General features: G+C 44.3%; 1 long non-coding RNA gene across 1 annotated transcript in view; it reads right to left on the reverse strand.

Moving 5' to 3' along the window:
• LOC134756965 (uncharacterized) overlaps positions 1–19,824 on the reverse strand; it is a 64,676-nt gene that overhangs the window by 9,155 nt on the left and 35,697 nt on the right. Inside the window, exons 3-5 of the long non-coding RNA XR_010130512.1 lie at positions 12,261–12,337; positions 11,764–11,862; positions 11,582–11,654 (exon numbers count right to left, since the gene is read on the reverse strand). This is a non-coding gene — a long non-coding RNA (uncharacterized lncRNA). The remainder of the gene's footprint in view (positions 1–11,581; positions 11,655–11,763; positions 11,863–12,260; positions 12,338–19,824) is intronic.

The raw sequence follows: 19,824 nt of genomic DNA on the forward strand, positions 1-19,824 counted from the left end.
TGGCATCTCTGACCACCGTGGTATTTGAATGTGCTCTTCCCTGAAGCAGAGCTTGAGAGTTTGGGGGCGGGGGGGCATTCACAGGTGGAGGGAGGGTGAACAACCAGAACTCCTATGATTTCCTTCTCTGTGCCTCAGTTTCCCTCATGGAATAACCATGTGTTGGAGTTCAGAAAAGAGATCCTATATTGATTTGAAAGATACACTCTGGTTTTGCAGATGTACAGAAAATAATAACTAAACAATATCAGTATGTGGCAGAAGAGATCCTACCAGTAGAAAGGAATGCCCTTTCTGTATTTTAAGATCTCTGTATTTTAAGGAATATAATGGCTTTCCAGTCAAGATGGCCCCATAAGATGCATGCCATCTGCTGCACACATTCAACAATGTCAAACTAATACACAAAGAGAAAACCAAAAAAGATATAGCATGGCTCAGAAACAAGACAATTATTTACATGGACCAGAAACAAGAGAGAGCTGAATGAGGCAGAAACTAGGACCAGGGGCCGTGGGTCTCAAACAGGCAGTGGTAGTTGAGAATCTGGCTTCTCTAGAGACCAAAGCCAGGAGCCTGTAGAAGCCAGGGGCTGCAGTAGAGCTCTCCTTCCTCCTCTCCCCCAGTGCCTGCTCCTCTCCCACTCCCCAGGGGTAACCACTCTCCCTTTTCAGCCCTCCTGAGAGCCACTCTGTAAGATGAGGACATGTGGCATCTACAGGGCTTCCCACCTCGCTTCTCCTTCCCTGATTTCTATTCAATTCTGCCACTGTCCTTACCTCTTCATTCTGTTAACTATGATTCTTTCGTGTTTTGTATATAGGTGCACTGCAGAAACGAGTAATATGACTAAACCCATAGAAAAGGGAACATATTCTATGTTATTAAATCTGCCATGATTTAATGGAATATTTTTCCAAATTCAATACATAGCTCAAAATCATGTCATATTTTAGTTAGCTTCGGTTTTTTCATTTGTTTTTTGGTTTTTGGGTTTTTTTTAAAAGACAGAGTCTCACTCTATCACCCAAGCTGGAGTGCACTGGTGTGATCATGGCTTACTGCAGCCTCATCCTCCCGTGCTCAGGTGATCCTCTCACCTCAGCCTCTCGAGTAGCTGGGACTATAGGCATGCACCGCCATGCCCAGCTAGTTTTTGTATTTTCAGTAGAGACGGGGTTTCGCCATGTTGCTCAGGCTGGTGTCAAATTCCTGAGCTCAAGCTATCTGCCCACCTCTGTAATCCCAGAACTTTTGGAGGCTGAGGTGAGCAGATGCCTTGAGACCAGGAATTTGAGACCAGCCTGGGCAACACAGTGAGACCCCATCTCTACAAAAATTAAAATTAAAAAATTAGCTGAGCATGGTGGCACATGCCTGTAGTCCTAGCTACTCAGGAGGGTGAGGTAAGAGGATCACTTGAGCCCAGGACATCAAGGCTACCTTGAGCTATGATGGCACCAGAGCACTCCAGCCAGGGTGACAGAGCAAGACCCTGTCTCAAAAAAAAAAAAAAAAAAGATATTATTATTGCAGGCCCTTGACTTCCTGCTATAATATGAACTGATGACTTTCTTTCTTTCTTTTTTTTCTTTTTTTGAGATGAAGTCTTGTGCTGTTGCCCAGGCTAGAGTGCAGTGGTGTCTCAACCTCCGCCTCCAGGGTTCAAGTGATCCTCCTGCCTCAGCCTTGCGAGTAGCTAGGAATACAGATACCTGCCACCACCACATGCAGCTAATTTTTTTGTACTTTTAATAGAGACAGGGTTTTGCCACGTTGGCCAGGCTGGTCTTGAACTCCTGACCTCAGGTGATCCACCCACCTCAGCCTCCCAAAGTGCTGGGATGACAGGTGTGAGCCACCGTGTCTGGCCTTGAACTGATGACTTTCTAAGCCTGTTACACAAATTACATCTAAGCTTCCTTCTCAATGATTTCCTAGGTGACTGCCCTTGTTCTTGGGCTTCATGTCTCCCTCTTGGATTCCTGTTCCGATTGGAAGGAGCACATCCTTAGTTAATTTTTTCAGAAAAGGTATATGTAGAGATAAACTTTGTGAGTGCTTTTTATTTTATTCTCACAGCTGCCTGTTTGACTGGATGTCAGTTTCTAGGTTGAAATCAGTTTTCCTAATGAATTTGGGGTCACTGTTTCGTTGTCTTTTAGCCATGTTGCTTTACATATATCTGATGCCAATTTGTTCTTCATTTCCACCTAAGAAACTTTTATTTGTTCTCTGCAAAACTTTAGGGTTTTCTTTTTTAAACTTGACATTCTGAAATCTCACCATAATATGTCTAAGTGTGATCCTCTTTTTTTCATTCATTGTCTTTGGTACTATTGTCTTTTTCAATATGAACACTTGAATTTTTCTTCAGTTCAGGGAAATTATCTTTCATTTCTCTAAATGCTTTCTCTTCATTCACCATTCTCTCCTCCTGGAACTTCTATTAGATTGATAGTGAGTTCTCTCTGTTTTTTCACTTTCCCTCATTATGGCTCTGTATTTTGGGATATCTCTTTGTCCATATCTTTTAGATCACTACACAATCTTCTACTTCATTCAGTCCTTCTATTTTAAGTTTTCGTTTTGGCAATCATGATTCTAATTTTTGAGAATTTTTTTCATATTTTTTTAGTGTTCTTTTTCGTGGCCATCTGTTTCTGTTCTTTTTTTCAGTAGATAAATCGCATGTCTTCTGGGGCTTAGCTTAGGAAGGTCTTTTTTTTTTTTAGTTCTATTTCTTGCATTATATGTCTCCCATTCTCTGAAGTAATGTATTCTATTGGCTCAAATTGGTCTTTCGCAACATCAGCTTTTTAAAAAATGTCTTAAAGGCTGGGCATGATGGCTCACACCTGGTAATCCCAGCACTATGGAAGGCCAGGATGGGTAGATCGCTTTGAGCCCAGGAGTTCAAGACTAGACTGGGCAACATGGTAAAACCCTGTCTCTATAAAAAATACAAAAGAATTAGCAGGGTGTGGTGTTACATGCCTGTAGTCCCAGCAACTTGGGAGGCTGGGGTGGGAGAATCTCTCGGGCCTGCTGCATTGCAGCCAGGGTGACAGAGAGAGACCCTGTCTCAAAAAAAAAAAAAAAGAATCTTTTTAAAGGTATCGACTTGACTGGATTAAAGAATATCTAGAGGACAGGTGCAGTGGCTCACACCTGTAATCCCAGCACTTTGGGAGGCCGAGGTGGGCGGATCACTGAGGTCGGGGGTTTGAGACCAGCCTGGCCAACATGGCAAAACACCATCTCTACTAAAAATACAAAAAAATTAGCTGGCGTGGTGGTGCACACCTGTAATCCCACCTACTCGGGAGGCTGAGGCAGGAGAATCACTTGAACACAGGAGGCAGAGGTTGTAGTGAGCCAAGATCGCGCCACTGTACCCCAGCCTGGGTGACAGAGGGAGACTCAGTCTCGAAAAGAAAAAAATAATAATAAAGGAATTGTGAAGGTGTTTCCAGAGGAGATTAGCATGTGAGTCTGAGTGGACTCAGTGGGCAAGACCAGCCTCAATAATGCAGGTGGGCACCATCCAATCAGCTGAGGTCCCAGATAGAACACAAACAGAAAAGCTGTATCGGTCTCTTTCTTTGGGACCTGGGATATACTCTTCTTTTCCTGCCTTGAGCATCAGAACCCCAGGCCCTCTGGCCTTTGGACTCCAGGATGTACACCGATGGCCATCCAGGTTCTCAGGTTTACAGCCTCAGACTGGGAGTTACACTATCTGCTTCCCTGATTCTGAGGCTTTTGGACTTGGACTGAGATATGCTACTGGAATCCCAGGGTGTCCAGCTTGCACATGGCCTGTTTTGGGACCTCTCAGCCTCCATAAATCAAGTGGGCCGATTCCTCTAGTAAATCTCCTCTCATGTATCTATTTAATACATATATATTATATGTACATATAGATATATTAGATACATATATATCTATTGGTTCTGTCTCTCTGGAGAACCCTAATACAGGAGCCAAGCGAGGTTGACATATTTATCACCCTGCCTTCTCTCGGCAGGGTTGCTGTGGGTTGGCTGCTCCAAAGGCAACACTTTCCAGCACCTCATTTACAGCTAATGACCTAGAAAATTCTTTCACTACCCCCCTTCTATATCAGGAAAAATAACTAAAAGCAGTTTGCCTTCGTGTGTCAAGGACAGCAATATATCTTAACTGTCCTGCCTCAGGGCTAAGTCAATCCCTGCTGTCATAATATAATATAGAGGAACCTTGTTTGTCTTGCTGTTCTACAGAAAGTCACATGGGTTCATTACATGGATGATATTATGCTAATTGGATCTAGTGAGCAGAAAGGAGCTTAGATCCACTGGTAAAACACATGCTTGCCAACAAGCTGGGAAATAATTCCCTGGGAAGTCCAGGGTCCTGATATACTGATGAAGTTCCTGAGAGTCCAGTGGTTTCTTGGAATATCTCCTTCTAAAGGGGAAGATCGGCCAGGCACAGTGGCTCATGCCTGTAATCCCAGCACTTTGGGAGGCCGAGGCAGGAGGATCGCTTGAGCCCAGGAGTTTTGAGACCAGCCTGGGCAAGATAGTGAGACTCTATCTCTATGAAAAAAAAAAAAATCCAGGCACAGTGGCATGCACCTGTAGTCCCAGCTACTCCTCAGGAGTCTGAGGTAAGAGGATTGCTTGAGCCTGGGGGTCAAGGCTGCAGTGAGCTGTGATTGTGCCACTGCACTCCAACCTGGGTGACAGAGAGAGAGATCCCTGACTCAAAAAGAAAAAAAACCAAACAAACATTAAAAGAAAAAGGGAGAGATCATGCTTACCCCTTGCCCCACCTGTCATGTAGGAGGCACAATGCTTAGTGGGTTTCTTTGGATTTTAAAGACAACATGAATCATACTTTGGTGTGTTCCTCTAATCTCATTACTGGATTATTCACCTGATAAGACTGACAGTTTTGAGTGGGCACAGAGTAGAAAGAGGTTCTGACAAGTCCAGGCTGCATCACAAGCAGACCCAATGGAGTGGAAGAATCTGTGGCAGACAGAGCTGCTATATGGGGACCCTAGCAAGACCCAGTGCAACCCGAGTAAAGCTGTGACCTCTTCTACTGACAACTGTTTTTCACCTGAAAAGCAGTTCCTGGACTTACAGGGCCCAGATACAGACTGGGCATCTGACTCTGGGTCACAAATGACTGTGTGATGTGAACTGCACCTGATGACCTGGGCCCACTCAGCAGTGTTCATTGTAAAATGTAAATGTACTCTAGTATCTTTTCCTCACCCAGGACAAAGCTCATGACTGAGATCCTATAACAGAAGACAGATTAACAAGAGAAAAGCATACACATTTGTTTAACATATATTTTACATGACATGGGAATCTTCAGAAATGAAGATCAAAAAAAAGCAAACAAAAGAAAAAACGGGAAAATGTGTATTTTCAGGAACACAGAAGTATAATTGGAGGACAAAAGGTCTAATCTAATGTCAATAAACTGGGGGGAACTTAGCAAGGCCTGTTTGTTCAGATTCTTCAAGGCATCTCTGTGTCTTCATTCTTTTCCTCCAGGCACAGGGCAGGACCCGTCTGGAATAAGGATCTTATAACTTATTTTCAGAAGAAACTCGGCCCAGGTTTTATGGCTCCTTTGGGGGACAAACAGCAAGGAGGAATTCTTTCTAGTTTCTATGACCTCCTTCTACTGTTTCCTCAAATGCCAAGGTACCATATTTTCAGATGGCATTTCCTGTACCACATCAGTGTGTATGAGATCAGGCTCTGGCAGATCTGGAAATGACACAGAAACTTCAGGAACACATGGTGGTCTAGGCTCCCGTGGTACCTTTCCCGCTGTCTTATTGTTCCTCTCTCAACACATACCCATGGCCTTATGGGGAGTTCCCTGCCCCCACTAAATAGAGGAGGGAAAGGTGTGGGTCAGCTTTATTAACGGATTTTCATGGTAAGATGGAACCAGCCAGAAATGATGAGGTGTTGAACTATACCCCACCCAGGAATGGCCTGAAAGAGAGGGGTGAAAGACAATCTTTCCAGTGGGCTTCGGGCATTAGGTCTGGTTTATTTGCATGGAAGGGAAGATAGTCTGAGCAATGACCCTCTAATCCATGGGTAGTCATTGACAGATTCATCAGATTAGTCAGCAACTTGGGAAAGAGTAAATTGCATATTTGGTGACATGGAGGGCTGGGGGAGAGGTGTGTGGACTATGCACAGAATGTGAGGATGTTTTTATACCATGTAAATGTCCCCCACAGCATCCACTGTGAAGGAGCCTCTCATTAATCCTTTTGGTCATTGGGCTGCCCTAACAAAGTGCCACAGCCTGGATGGCATAAACAATAGACATGTTTTTTCTTACAGATCCAGAGGCTGGAAGTCCAAGATCAGGTGCCATCAGTGCTGGTTTCTTCTGAAGTCTCTCTTCCAGATTTGTAGACAGTTGCCCTCTCTTGTACCCATGTAGCCTTTCCTCTGTGTGTGTGTGGAGAGGGAGAGCTCTCTGATGTTTCTTCCACTTCTTATAAGGACAGCGATCCTATAAGATTAGGCCTCAACCCTTATGATCTCAATTATCTCCTGTCTCCAAATACAGTCACATGGGGGAATTAGGGCTTCACTATATGAATTTGGGGGCCACAATTCTGTTTCTAACAATAATCATGTGGTCAAGATGATCCAATCTGTGGATATCTATCAGTCTCTTTCCCTCACTTCCCACGTACTTGCTTAATTGGCCCATGAACAAAGCACACATATGGCAGGGATGAACGCTATGCATGGGCTCAGTAGCACACTCTCACCAAGACTGATCTGGCCTCTGCCAGAACTCAATGTCCAATCGGCCACAGCAGATCATCACTAAGACCCTAAAATGGCACCGTTCCTTAAAGAGACCCAGCAAAGACATCTGATTGCAGGTAGATAACTTTGGATCCCTTTCATCAGGTAGGAGGCAGAATTAGCCTCACAGAGACAAATATTTGCTCCAAGTATGGATTTGCCTTTCCTGTCCCCAGTATGTCTGCCAGCACCAAAGTTCATGGACTTAAAGAATGTCTTGTCTATCCCAAATGGTGTCAAAACTCAAACATCTCCCTGCAGGGATACACTTTTCAGAGGTGGCAATGTGACAGCGGGCTCATAACCATGGAATTCACTGGTTTTATCACGATTTATTCCCTAGAAAAATATGGATTAATTGGGCCAGGCGCGGTGGCTCACGCCTGTAATCCCAGCACTTTGGGAGGCCGAGGTGGGCAGATCACAAGGTCAGGAGTTTGAGACCAGCCTGGCCAATATGGTGAAACCCCATCTCTACTAAAAATACAAAAATTAGCTAGGCATGGTGGCATGCACCTGTAGTCCCAGCTACCTGAGAGGCTGAGGCAGAAGAATCGCTTGAACCTGGGAGACGGAGGTTGCAGTGAAACAAGATCGAGCCACTGCACTCCAGCCTGGGTGACAGAGTGAGACACCATCTAAATAAATAAATAAATAAATGGATTAATTGGATGGCGGAATGGCCTGCTGAAGACACAGACACAGTGACAGCTGAGGGGCAATGCCTGGCAGGGTGGGGTGCTTTCCTATAAGATGCAGTAACTGCCTCAAACCAGCAGCAGCCCAGGATGCCACCTCCCCCATAATCAGATTGCATCAGCCTGGGAACCGAGGGGTGGAGGCAGGAGCGGTTCTTTGCACTATTACACTAATTCACCATGGAAAGAATTCTTGCTTTTTGTTTGACCTTGGGCTCAGTGGCTGATCTAGAAGAAATACTTCCATCAAGGAACACAAAGTAACATCCCATTGGAAGTTGAAACTGAGTGTGACCCTAAGCCATCTGAGCCTCCTCATGCTGCTAAACCAAAAGGCAGAGAAAGCAGTCACTGTATTGGCTGGCTCCATTGACTAGAAGGAAATTCCTTTGCAGCTACCCGACAGGAGAGACTCATCCAAGAGATTCACTGAGGCATCTCTTATTCTAGCAGTCGGTGGAAAGTGGTGCAACCCAGAGAGGCAGGTTCACCGAGGACTCAGATCACAGATGAAGGTATGGATCACCCTGCCAAGTAACAAACCCCACTCAGCCTGAAGGAGGTAATGGGTGGTGGAAGAAGGAAGCTATGATTATCAGCGTGGCCTTCATGACTTGTTCCAGAAATGTGCTCAGTCAGAGTTACATTTCATTGCAATTATTTTAATTGCCCCCTCACTCCAGTCTCCTTGAATCTCCCCCTCCTTCATACCTTCAATGATGGGCACTGGCAATGGCTACCATTTTAGACTCGAGGTTAGACTATGACTGAATTGAAGTCATCATGCAATGGTACAGCAGTTCATAGGAATTTTGTGGGTGCCCTCTGCTGGGAACATAAGTATTTCACCTGGCAAAAGGATAAGGGTGAATGCTTGAGGGGATCCCATACTGGATAACTTCCATTTGCCCCATCTAGCTGTCTTCAGACCAGGGAGGCAGACCTGTATGGACCGCAGCAATGGGCTCTCTTGCCCTCTGCATTCTGGTTAGATTCAGCCAATAGAAAACATGGGCAGGAGATCAAAGGGTGGAGAAAAATGAAGTTGAGGTCACTATTTCCAATTCCTCCCTTGCTGGGTCACTACGGATTGACTGTGCCCTCTACTAAAAGCTTTTCCCCGGGTTTTGGTGACGATTCTCTCCATTTGCCCCTCCACCATTCTGTTATTAACTTGGGTATACCACACCATTCCTTGTTACTTTCACAGAACCCTGCCTACACTTTTGTAATAGTACCTTTGGGGTTTTCTGTTTTTCTTTTTTTTGAGACAGGGTCTCACTCTGTCACCCAGGCTGGAGTGCAGTGGCATGATCACAGCTCACTGCAGCCTGGAACTCCTGGGCTCAAGTGATCCTCCTGCCTCAGCCTCCGAAAGTGCCGGGATTACAGGCATAAGCCACTGCACATGGCCTATAATATCGTTAAACTGCCCTTGATTACCCAGTTTGAAGGCATCATCTGCTTCCTGCCAGGAACGTGCCAGATACAACCAGGGCCTGTGCATGGCCCTGGGGTTAAAAAAATAAAGAAGACCTGGTTCTCAACCTCAAGGAATTTGTGCATCTTATAGTTGAAACAATTAGGTAGAGAGATACATAATTCAAATGACATGTAACAAAATGCATAACAGGGGTATATGTGAGGCATGCTGTTCTACCAAGGAGAAAGTGATCAGCTGTGCTTCCAGATGGGGGTGGGCACGGGGGAACAGGATCACTGTCCCCCGCTCCAAGATGAAAGATTTCAACTGGGTCTTAACGGATAAGTGGAAAGTTAGGAATGCCTCCTCTTCACATCCTCACAAATTAGTTGGTTCTTTGATTCACCCAGGTGGCAGAAATGCCTCCAGCAATGTCTTCAGTGTGACAGGACTAAAGGAGAGGGAGTTCAGAGAAGAGACATGTTCCACACCACTCTAAGAGAGAGGCAGATGTCAAGAACAGAGGCTGTGAGGAGGTGAGGCAAAGAGCAGCTTCTCTGCCATTTTCTACACTATCCTGCCCCACAATGATGATCTCAACTCCCATTGTGTATCCTAGTTGCACTCAGACCTGGGCAACCTCAACATGCAGACCCCTTCCTGAAGGCAGCATAATTCTTAACCCCTACTAAGGAGGAATGACACAATGGGCTAACATTTAATAAGTTTATTATATCCTTACCAGACGAACAATCTATGGGGAATAGAGGGGACAAAGGAACATGTTAAATAACACCATAAAGTTATAATCAGCAAAATCTAAACTGTGGGAAGCCCTACAGTATCAACTGGTTTATCCCAACAATAAATTGCAAGGGAAGCAAATGGTTTTGAAGAAACCCAAAGATTAAAAGAGGTCTAAAAGGGCCATGTGCAGTGGCTCATGCCTGTAATCTCTGCCCTTTGGGAGGCAGAGGCAGGCGGATCACTTGAGCTCAGGAGTTCGAGACCAGCCTGTGCAACAACACGGTGAAACCTCATCTCTACAACAAATACAAAAATTAGCCAGGTACGGTGGCATGCGCCTGTAACCCCAGCTACTTGGGAGGCTGAGGCAGAAGAATCACTTAAACCTGGGAGGTGGAGGTTGCAGTGAACTGAGATCGCACCATTGCACTTAAGCCTGGGCAACAAGAGTGAAACTCCATCTCAGAAAAAAAATAAAAATAATAATAATAATGGCTAAGTCCTTCCTCCAGAGATTCTGATTCAATTAAACTGGGCTTTGGGTATCACTTTTTAAAGTTTTCCAGATAATGCTAATGATTTCTTAGAGGAATATTTTTAGGACCAAGTGACACAGTCAATTATTTCCAATTAATTAATGATGCATTTGAATCAACCATTCAATCATGTATTCATTTATTCAGTTTTCAACTCTATTGACTGAATGTTCTATTTCAGAAAAATTATGTCTATGAACTTTCCATTTTTTAAATAGTTTTTACCATCTCCTAAAAATATTTACCTTTTTTTTCGGCTGGATTTTCATTGGTTAACTACATAATGAAATTAAACTCTGAACAGCATCTTTCCTACAAATTTCACACTAAGCTGCTTTTTCTAGAACTAGACAGTAGCAAAGAACAAAATTAAATAGTCTAGACAAGGAAGAAAAAAATCTATTTTCAGTTTATATTTTATTAGCAGTAGCTTGTCAGTCAGATGATATGTTAAAATTATCCAGAATAAAAAAGGAATGAGGCCAGGTGTGGTGGCTCTCGCCTTTGGGAGGCCAAGGTGGGAGGATCACTTGAGGTCAGGAGTTCAAGACTAGCCTGGCCAACATGGTGAAACCCCGTCTCTACTAAAGATACAAAAATTAGCCAAGTGTGGTGGCAGACACCTGTAATCCCAGCTACTCAGGAGGCTGAGGCAGGAAAATCACTTGAACCCGGAAGGTGGAGGTTGCAGTGAGCCAAGATCGTGCCACTGCACTCTAGCCTGGGTGACAGAGCAAGATTTCTCTTAAAAAAAAAAAATCAGTAGTTTTTTGAAACCCTTTTTTATTTCTCCTTAAGCACTCTGCCAAATAATTATCCATATAATTAAAATTCTAGGTGACTTCAGCAGTGGGCCAGAGACGTAGATCTTTGTATCCAATGCTTTCAGAAAAGAAGGTAGAATACAAAGTTTCAATCTTGCTATGAATGCCTTTATGAATTTCTTTTATGCACATGTGCAAAAGTTGTTGTAGGATATATATTAGTGAAATTTCTGGGTTACAGAGTATGTGAATGTTTAATTATCCTAGACTCCCAGCCAAATCTAATGGGATCTGGACTAGAGGCTGCACTTTTATGGAGTGATATAATATCCATCTCTCCCACTCTCTCCTTTGGACAGATATCAGTGAAAATCGCAGAGTAGAGAGCTCCAAAACATTATGTCCCCACAAAAGCAATGAAAAGCTTGCAAAAATTATCACAATGAACTTTTTCAGAACTTTAGAATCCAATAAAAAAGTTACAACAACCAGGGGAAAGCTTAATGATAAAAAAAAAAAAAAGCTGAGTTTCAGTAACAGAGCTTTGTGAATTTTAACTTACCTGGTTACTGTCCGCAACTTCCCAACTCAGCTGCAGACTTGAAAACTGAAGCCCATTTTCCTGCTGCAGGTTGCTGGTAACAGAGGGAACAATACAGACCTTATTCTCAAAGAATTAAAGAATTGTGGTTCTGTGTTTTGACCCATATGGTAGCTTCCTGAAGGATCTGCTCAAGGGCTTACCTGTATTTTACCTGTCTTGGAGCTTCCCCAGAGTTGAGGCTACTTCCAGGGTGGTGTTTGTCAAACAAATTTAAAGGCAAATGTATTAGCTATTGCCACCTGTAGCAAAGGATAACAGTTGCACAAGCAATAGGAAAAACAAAAAGCCTGGGAAAAAAGAGGCTGGGGAAGGACATACTTCAACAAAGAAGGGCTTTGAAAAGCTCTCATGTTACTATGGATTGAATGTTTGTCCCTTTCAACACTCATGTTGAAACTGAGTCCCCAGTATGGCAATATTGACAGGTCAGGCCTTTAAGAGGTGATTGGGTCCTGAGGGCAGAGTCCTCATCGGTTAATCTATTCATGGATTAATGGGTTGATGGATTAAAGAGTTACTAGCACAGGAGTGGGACTGGTGGCTTTATAAGAAGAGGAAGAGACACCTGAGCTAGCACGCTCATTTCCTTTGCCATGTGATGCCGTGCACCACCTTGGAACTCTGAAGAAAATCTTACCAGCATGAAGGCTGTCATCGGAATGAAGGCTCTCACCAGATGTGGTGCCTTGAAGTTGGACTTCTCAACCTCCATCACTGTAAGAAATAAATTTCTTTTCCTTATAAATTACCCAGTTTCAGGTATTCTGTTACTAGCAACAGAAAATGAATTAAAACACATGTATCCCAGGGAACTGGGCCGGGTGCAGTGGCTCACGCCTATAATCCCAACACTTTGGAAGGTCAAGGAGGGCTGGTCAGGAGTTTGAGACCAGCCTGGCCAACATGGCAAAACCCTGTGTCTACAAAAAATACAAAAATTAGCCTGGCATGGTGGCATATGCCTGTAATCCCAGCTACTTGGGAGGCTGAGAGAATTGCTTGAACCTGGGAGGCGGAGGTTGCAGTGAGCCAAGATTGTGCCACTGTACTCCAGCCTAGGCAACAGAATGAGACTTCATCTCAAAATAAATAAATAAATATATAAACAAAATTTTAAAAAATACAAAATACAAAAATTAGGTGGGTATGGTGGCACACGCCTGTAATCCCAGCTACTCAGAAGGCTGAGGCATGAGAATCACTTGAACCTGGGAGGCAGAGGTTGCAGTGAGCTGAGATCACACCACTGCACTCCAGCCTGGGTGACAGAGTGACACTTTGTCTCAAAAACAAAAAAACAAAACAAAACAAAAAACAAAGAGAGAGAGTTTTAAAAGAGGAGGAGAAAGAGAAAGGGGCAGAGACAATATTTGAAGAATTAATGGCCAAAACTTCTCAAATGTAATGAAAGACATGACTCTTCACACCCAAGAAGCTCAACAAATTTCAAGTATAGAGAACCAGACAGAGACGCATTATAACCAAGCTGTCAAAAGCCAAAGAGAGCATCTTGAAAGCAGCAAGAGAGAGGCAACTCATTATTTACAAGAAATTCTAAATAAAATTAACAATTGATTCCTCAATAGAAACTATGAAAGCCACAGGTAGTGGATGACACATTTAAAGTACTGAAAGAGAAAAAATGTCAACCAAAAAAAAAAATTCTTTCTTTTGAGACAGGGGAGTATAGACTGGAGTGCAGTGGCATGATTTCAACTCACTGCAACCTCCGCTTCCAAGGCTCAAGTGACTCTCCAGCCTCAGCCTCCCGAGTAGCAGGGACTACAGGCACAAGCCACCAATGCCGGGCTAAGTTTTGTATTTTTTGTAGAGTTGGGGTTTTGTCATGTTGCCCAGGTTGGTCTTGAACTCCTGAGCTCAAAACAATCCTCCCCCCTCAGCCTTCCAAAGTGCTGGGATTACAAGCATGAGCCAGCAAGCCTGACCAAAAAATTTTATCTGGCAAAACTATATTCAGTAATGAAGTAGAAATTAAGACACTTTCTGATTAATAAAAACTGCAGAAATTTGTCACTAGTAGACCAGCCCTACAGGAAATGCTAAAAGGAGTCCTTCAGGCTGACAATGAAAGGCAATATACAGTAACTTGCGGCCATGTGAAGAAAGAACTTCAGTAAAGGTATTACAACTACATAGGTAAAGGTATTATAACTACAAAAAAACAGTATTACTATATTTTTGCTTTATAACTCCTTGTTTTTTATATGATTTAAAAGACAAGTGCATAAACAATAGTTATAAATATATGTTAATCAGCACACGATGCATGAAGACGTAGTTTGCAGCAATAGCAACATAAAGGAGGGATGGAGCTATGTAAGAGCAAAGTTCTGTATGCTATTTAAACTAACCTGGTATAAATTCAAACTTGATTGTTATAAATTATAATGTTAACTGTAATCCTCAGGGTAATCACTAAGAAAATAACTAAAAAATATAAAGTAGAGCCAGGCAGCAGTGCCTGTAGTCCCAGTTACTTGGGAGGCTAAGGCGGGAGGATCCCTTGAGGCCAGGATTTGAGCAGTTAGCTTTGATCACACCTGTGAATAGCCACTTCACTCTGGCTGGGCAAGAAAGTGAACCCCCACCTCTAAAACATAGAGATAAAGCTACATGACCTTGGATCTGGCAACAGTTTTTTAGTTTGACATAAAAACCGCAAGCAACAAAAGAAAAAATAGATAAAATTGTCTGGGAATGGTGGCTCATGCCTGTAATCCCAGCAATTTAGGAGGCCAACTTAGGGCGATCACTTGAGGTCAGGTGTTCTAGACCAGCCTGGCCAACACGGTGAAACCCCATCTCTACTAAAAATACAAAAATTAGCCAGGTGTGGTGGTGCACGCTTGTATCCCAGCTACTCAGGAGGCTGAGGCAGGAGAATTGCTTGAACTCGGGAAGCGGAGGTTGCAGTGAGCCAAGCTTGTGCCGCTGCACTCCAGCCTGGGTGATAGAGCAAAACTTCGTCTCAAAATAAAAAAAAAAAAAGAAAGAAAGGAAGGAAGAAAAAGTAGATAAATTGAGCTTCATCAAAATAAAAACTTTTGTGCATCTAAAGACCCTATCAAGAAAGTGAAAAGACAACCTATGGAATAGGAGAAATTATTGGCAAATCATGTATCTGATAAGTCTAGTATCTATAATACATGAAGAACCCTTATAATTCAACAAGAAAAAAGACAAGCAAGCCAAATAAAAAATAGGCAAGGGATATGAATAGTTCTTCAAATAAGATATTCTAATGGCCAATAAACACATAAGAATATGCTCATCATTCATCACAAGGGAGATGCAAATCAAAATCACAAGATATCACTTTATACCTATTAGGATGGTTATAATTTTCTGCTGTTGTTTTTTGTGTTTTTGTTTTTGACGATGGTTTTAATTTTTTTTTTTTTTTTTTGAGACAGAGTCTTGCTCTATCGCCCAGGCTGGAGTGCAGTGGTGTGATCTTGGTTCACTGCAACCTCTGCCTCCCAGGTTCTAGAGATTCTCCTGCCTCAGTCTCCCGAGTAGTTGGGACTACAGGCATGTGCCACCATGCCCAGCTAATTTTTTGAATTTTTAGTAGAGACAGGGTGTTAGCCAAGATGGTTTCGGTCTCCTGACCTCATGATCCACCTGCCTCTGCCTCCCAAAGTGCTGGGATTATAGGCATGAACTACCATGCCTGGTCAAAAACATTTTTTTTTTGAGACAGGGTCTTGCTCTGTTGCCCAGGCTGGAGTGCAGTGCCATGATCACAGCTCACTGCAGCCTTGACCTCCTGGGCTCAGGAGGGTGATCCTGCCATCTCAGACACCCAGGTATCTGGAACTACAGGTATGCACTACGATGCCTAGATATTTTGGATTTTTGGTACAGATGGGGTTTCTCCATATTGCCCAGGCTGGTCTTGAACTCCTAGGTTCAAGTGATCCACCTGCCTCAGCCTCCCAAAGCTCTGGGATTACAGGCATGAGCCATGAGCCATTGTGCCCAGACTAAAACATTTTTTAAACCAGAAAATAAGTGTTGGCAAGGATGGAGAAAACTGCAACTCTTGTACATTGCTGATGAGAATGTAAAATGGTGCAGCTGCTGTGGAAAGCAGTTTGGTGGTTCCTCAAAAAGTTAAACAAAGAATTACACACAAGAGTTAGCAATTCCGCTCCTAGGTGTTTACCTAAAAGAATTGAAAATAGGAACTCAAACTCAAAAATACTGCTAAGAATATTGTCATATTCTGTCATAATACTAAGAATATTGTCATATTCTTAGCAGTATTATTCACAATAGCCAAAATGTAGAAATAACCCAAATGCCCATTAACTGATAAGTGGATAAACAAAAGTAGTATGTCCATATAATGGAATATTATTCAGCCATAACAAGAGTTAAAATTCAGCTGGGTGCAGTGTCTCATGTCTGTAATCCTGGAAGGCTGAGGCAGGTAGATCACTTGAGCCCAGGAGTTCGAGACCAGCCTGGGCAACATGGCGAAACCCTGTCTCTACAAAAATATACGAAAATTAGCCAGGCCTGGTGGTGCATGTCTGTAGTCCCAGCTACTCGGGAAGCTGATGTGGAAGGATTGCTTGAACCTGGGAGGCAGAGGCCGCAGTGAGTCAGAAGCTGCAGTGAGTCAGAAACTGCAGTGAGCTGAGATTGCACTGAGAGGTGACAACGTGCTAGCGTCCCTTGCTCACTCTTGGCACCTCCTTGGCCTTGGCGTCCGCTCTGGCCACGCTCAAGGAGCCCTTCAGCCCACCGCTGCACTGTGAGGTCCCCCCTTGGAGTCTGGCCAAAGCCAGAGCTGGCTCCCTCTGCTCCTGGGGAGATTTCAGGGAGAGGCGTGGGTGGGAGCCAGGGCTGCAGGCGCAGGTTCCGGGTGGGCATGGGCTCGGCAGGCCCTGCACTCCTAGTGGCTGGCACCTACTGGGCTTGATCTGGGATGAGCTCCCTCTGGGCTGCCGGAATGCCCGGGCTAGGTGCCACAAAGTCCCATGGGAAGTGCCACTGAGAGGTGAACCCGGCTGGGCTTCTGGGTTGGGTGGGGACCTGAAGAACTTTTCTGTCTAGCTAAAGGTTTGTAAAAACACACCAATCAGCACTGTGTCTAGCTAAAGGTTTGTAAATGCAGCAATCAGCCTTCTGTCAAAATGGACCAATCAGCTCTCTGTAAAACAGACCAATCAGCTCTCTGTAAAATGGACCAATCAGCTCTCTGTAAAATGAACCAATCAGTAGGATGTGGGTGGGACCAGATAAGGGAATAAAAAGAAGGCTACCCGAACCAGCAGCGGCAAGCCGCTTGGGTCCCCTTCCATGTTGTGGAAGCTTTGTTCTTTCACTCTTTACAATAAATCTTGCTGCTGCTCACTCTTTGGCTCTGCACCACCTTTATGAGCTGTAACACTCACCACGAAGGTCTGCAGCTTCACTCCTGAGGCCAGCAAGACCACAAACTCACTGGAAGGAACAAACAACTCCAGACGCACTGCCTTTAAGAGCTGTAACACTCACTGCAAAGGTCTGCAGCTTAATTCCTGAAGTCAGCGAGACGACGAACCCACCAGAAGGAAGAAACTCTGGCCACATCTGAACATCTGAAGGAACAAACTCCGGACACACCATCTTCAAGAACTGTAACACTCAGTGCGAGGGTCCACGGCTTCATTCTTGAAGTCAGCGAGACCAAGAACCCAGTAATTCCAGACACATTTTGGTGACCACGAAGGGACTATCGCCTATCACCAAGCAGTAAGACTATCGCCAAGCAGTGAGACCACTGCCTATCGCCAAGCAGTGAGTACTATTGAACCCCTTTCACTTGCTATTCTGTCCTATTATTCCTTAGAATTCGGGGGCTAAATAACGGGCACCTGTTGGCTAGTTAATAGTGACTAGCGCGGCCGCCGGACTAAAGACACGGGTGTCAGGCTTTCTGGGAAAGGGCTCTCTAACAACCCCTGACTCTTCGGAGTTGGGAGCATTGGTTTGCCTGGAACCAGCTTCCACTTTTCCTGTACTTCTGGGCTGAGCTGAGAGTTGACAGAGAGGAAAGCCATTCAGCTCCGGGGTCCCAACAGCAAGCTGGTTGACCCTGTAGCCATAAGCGGAACTCTCAAAGTCATGTCACCCAAGCGAGACTCGCCCATCTATTCTATCTACCCTGACCCTGCCTCCTGGGTCCTAATGCCTGCCAGACAAACTTCCTCTCGCCTCTCTTCTCCGAGGCTAGTCCCGCTTCTAAAAGTCACTCCCTGTCTCTGGTGCTTTTCTAGTTTCTCTTATAAGAATGATTTCTAGTATAAACTCCAGGACTCTGTTACCTTCTTTCGGCACCTGGGGTCACCAATCAGAAAGACATAATTTTTGCCCAAAGCCCCATCATGGGGGGACTACCTGGAATTTTAGGATCCCTCCTCAGACTAGCAGGCCTAACAAAAGCTATTCCTGAAGCTAGGATATGGGGAGCCTCAGAAATTGTATCCTTCCTATTCATATAAATGAGGACAAAAGATGTCACTCTTCCAACTCTGGAGATCCCTACCCTCCCTCAGGGTATGGGCCTCCACTTCATTTTTTGGGCATGACATCTTTATAGGACATGGGTAAGGTCCCAATACTAACATGAGAATGCTTAGGACTCTAACAGGTTTTCAAGAATGCATCGGTAAGGGCCATTAAATCCGATTTTTCTCGGTCCTCCTTGTGGTCTAGGAGGACAGGCAAGGGTGCAGGTTTTTGAGAATGCATCAGTAAGGGCCACTAAATCCGACCTTTCTCAGTCCTCCTTGTGGTCTGGGAGGAAAACTAGTGTTTCTGCTGCTGCGTTGGTGAGCACAACTATTCTGATCAGCAGGGTCCAGGGACTGTTGTGGGTTCTTGGGCAGGGGTTGTTTTTGCTGCTGCATCGGTGAGCACAACTATTCCAGTCAGCAGGGTCCAAAGACCATCGCGGGTTCTTGGGCAGGGGGAGAAACAGAACAGAACAAAACAAAACAAAACAAAACAAAACCATGGGCAGTTTTGTCTTTCAGATGAGAAACACTCAGGTATCAACAGGCTCACCCTTGAAATGCATCCTAAATCATTGGGACCAATTTGACCCACAAACCCTGAAAAAGGGGTGGCTAATTTTTTCTGCACTATGGCGTGGCCCCAATATTCTCTCTCTGATGGGGAAAAATGGCCACCTGAGGGAAGTACAAATTACAATACTATCCTGCAGCTTGACCTTTTCTCTAAAAGGGAAGGCAAATGGAGTGAAATGCCTATGTCCAAGCTTTCTTTTCACTGAAGGAGAATACACAACTATGCAAAGCCTGCAATTTACATCCCACAGGAGGACCTCTCAGCTTACCCCCATATCCTAGCCTCCCTATAGCTCCCCTTCCTATTAATGATAATCCTCCTCTAATCTCCCCTACCAAGAAGGAAATAAGCAAAGAAATCTCCAAAGGACCACAAAAACCCCTAGGCTATTGGTTATGTCCCCTTCAAGCTGTAGGGGGAGGGGAATTTGGCCCAACCTAGGTACATGTCCCCTTCTCCCTCTCTGATTTAAAGCAGATCAAGGCAGACCTTGGGAAGTTTTCAGATGATCCTGATAGGTACATAGATGTCCTACAGGGTCTAGGGCAAACCTTCAACCTTGCTTGGAGAGATGTCATGCTACTATTAGATCAAATCCTGGCCTTTAATGAAAAGAATGCAGCTTTAGCTGCAGCCCGAGAGTTTGGAGATACCTGGTATCTTAGTCAAGTAAATGATAGAATGATAGCCAAAGAGAGGGATAAATTCCCTACCGGTCAGCAAGCCATCGCCCGTATGGATTCCCACTGGGGCCTTGACTCAGATCATGGGGACTGGAGTCGTAAACATCTGTTGACCTGTGTTCTAGAAGGACTAAGGAGAATTAGGAAAAAGGCCCATGAATTATTCAATGATGTCCACCATAACTCAGGGAAAGGAAGAAAATCCTTCCGCCTTCCTCAAGCAGCTATGGGAGGCCTTAAGGAAATATACTCCCTGTCACTTGAATCACTCGAGGGTCAATTGATTCTAAAAGATAAGTTTATTACCCAATCAGCCACAGATATGAGGAGAAAGCTCCAAAAGCAAGCCCTGGGCCCTGAGCAAAATTTGGAGGCATTATTAAACCTGGCAACCTCAGTGTTCTATAATAGGGA

This window comes from Gorilla gorilla, chromosome 14 (genome assembly GCF_029281585.2).
Source record: "Gorilla gorilla gorilla isolate KB3781 chromosome 14, NHGRI_mGorGor1-v2.1_pri, whole genome shotgun sequence".
In the NCBI taxonomy this organism is placed as follows: domain Eukaryota; kingdom Metazoa; phylum Chordata; class Mammalia; order Primates; family Hominidae; genus Gorilla; species Gorilla gorilla.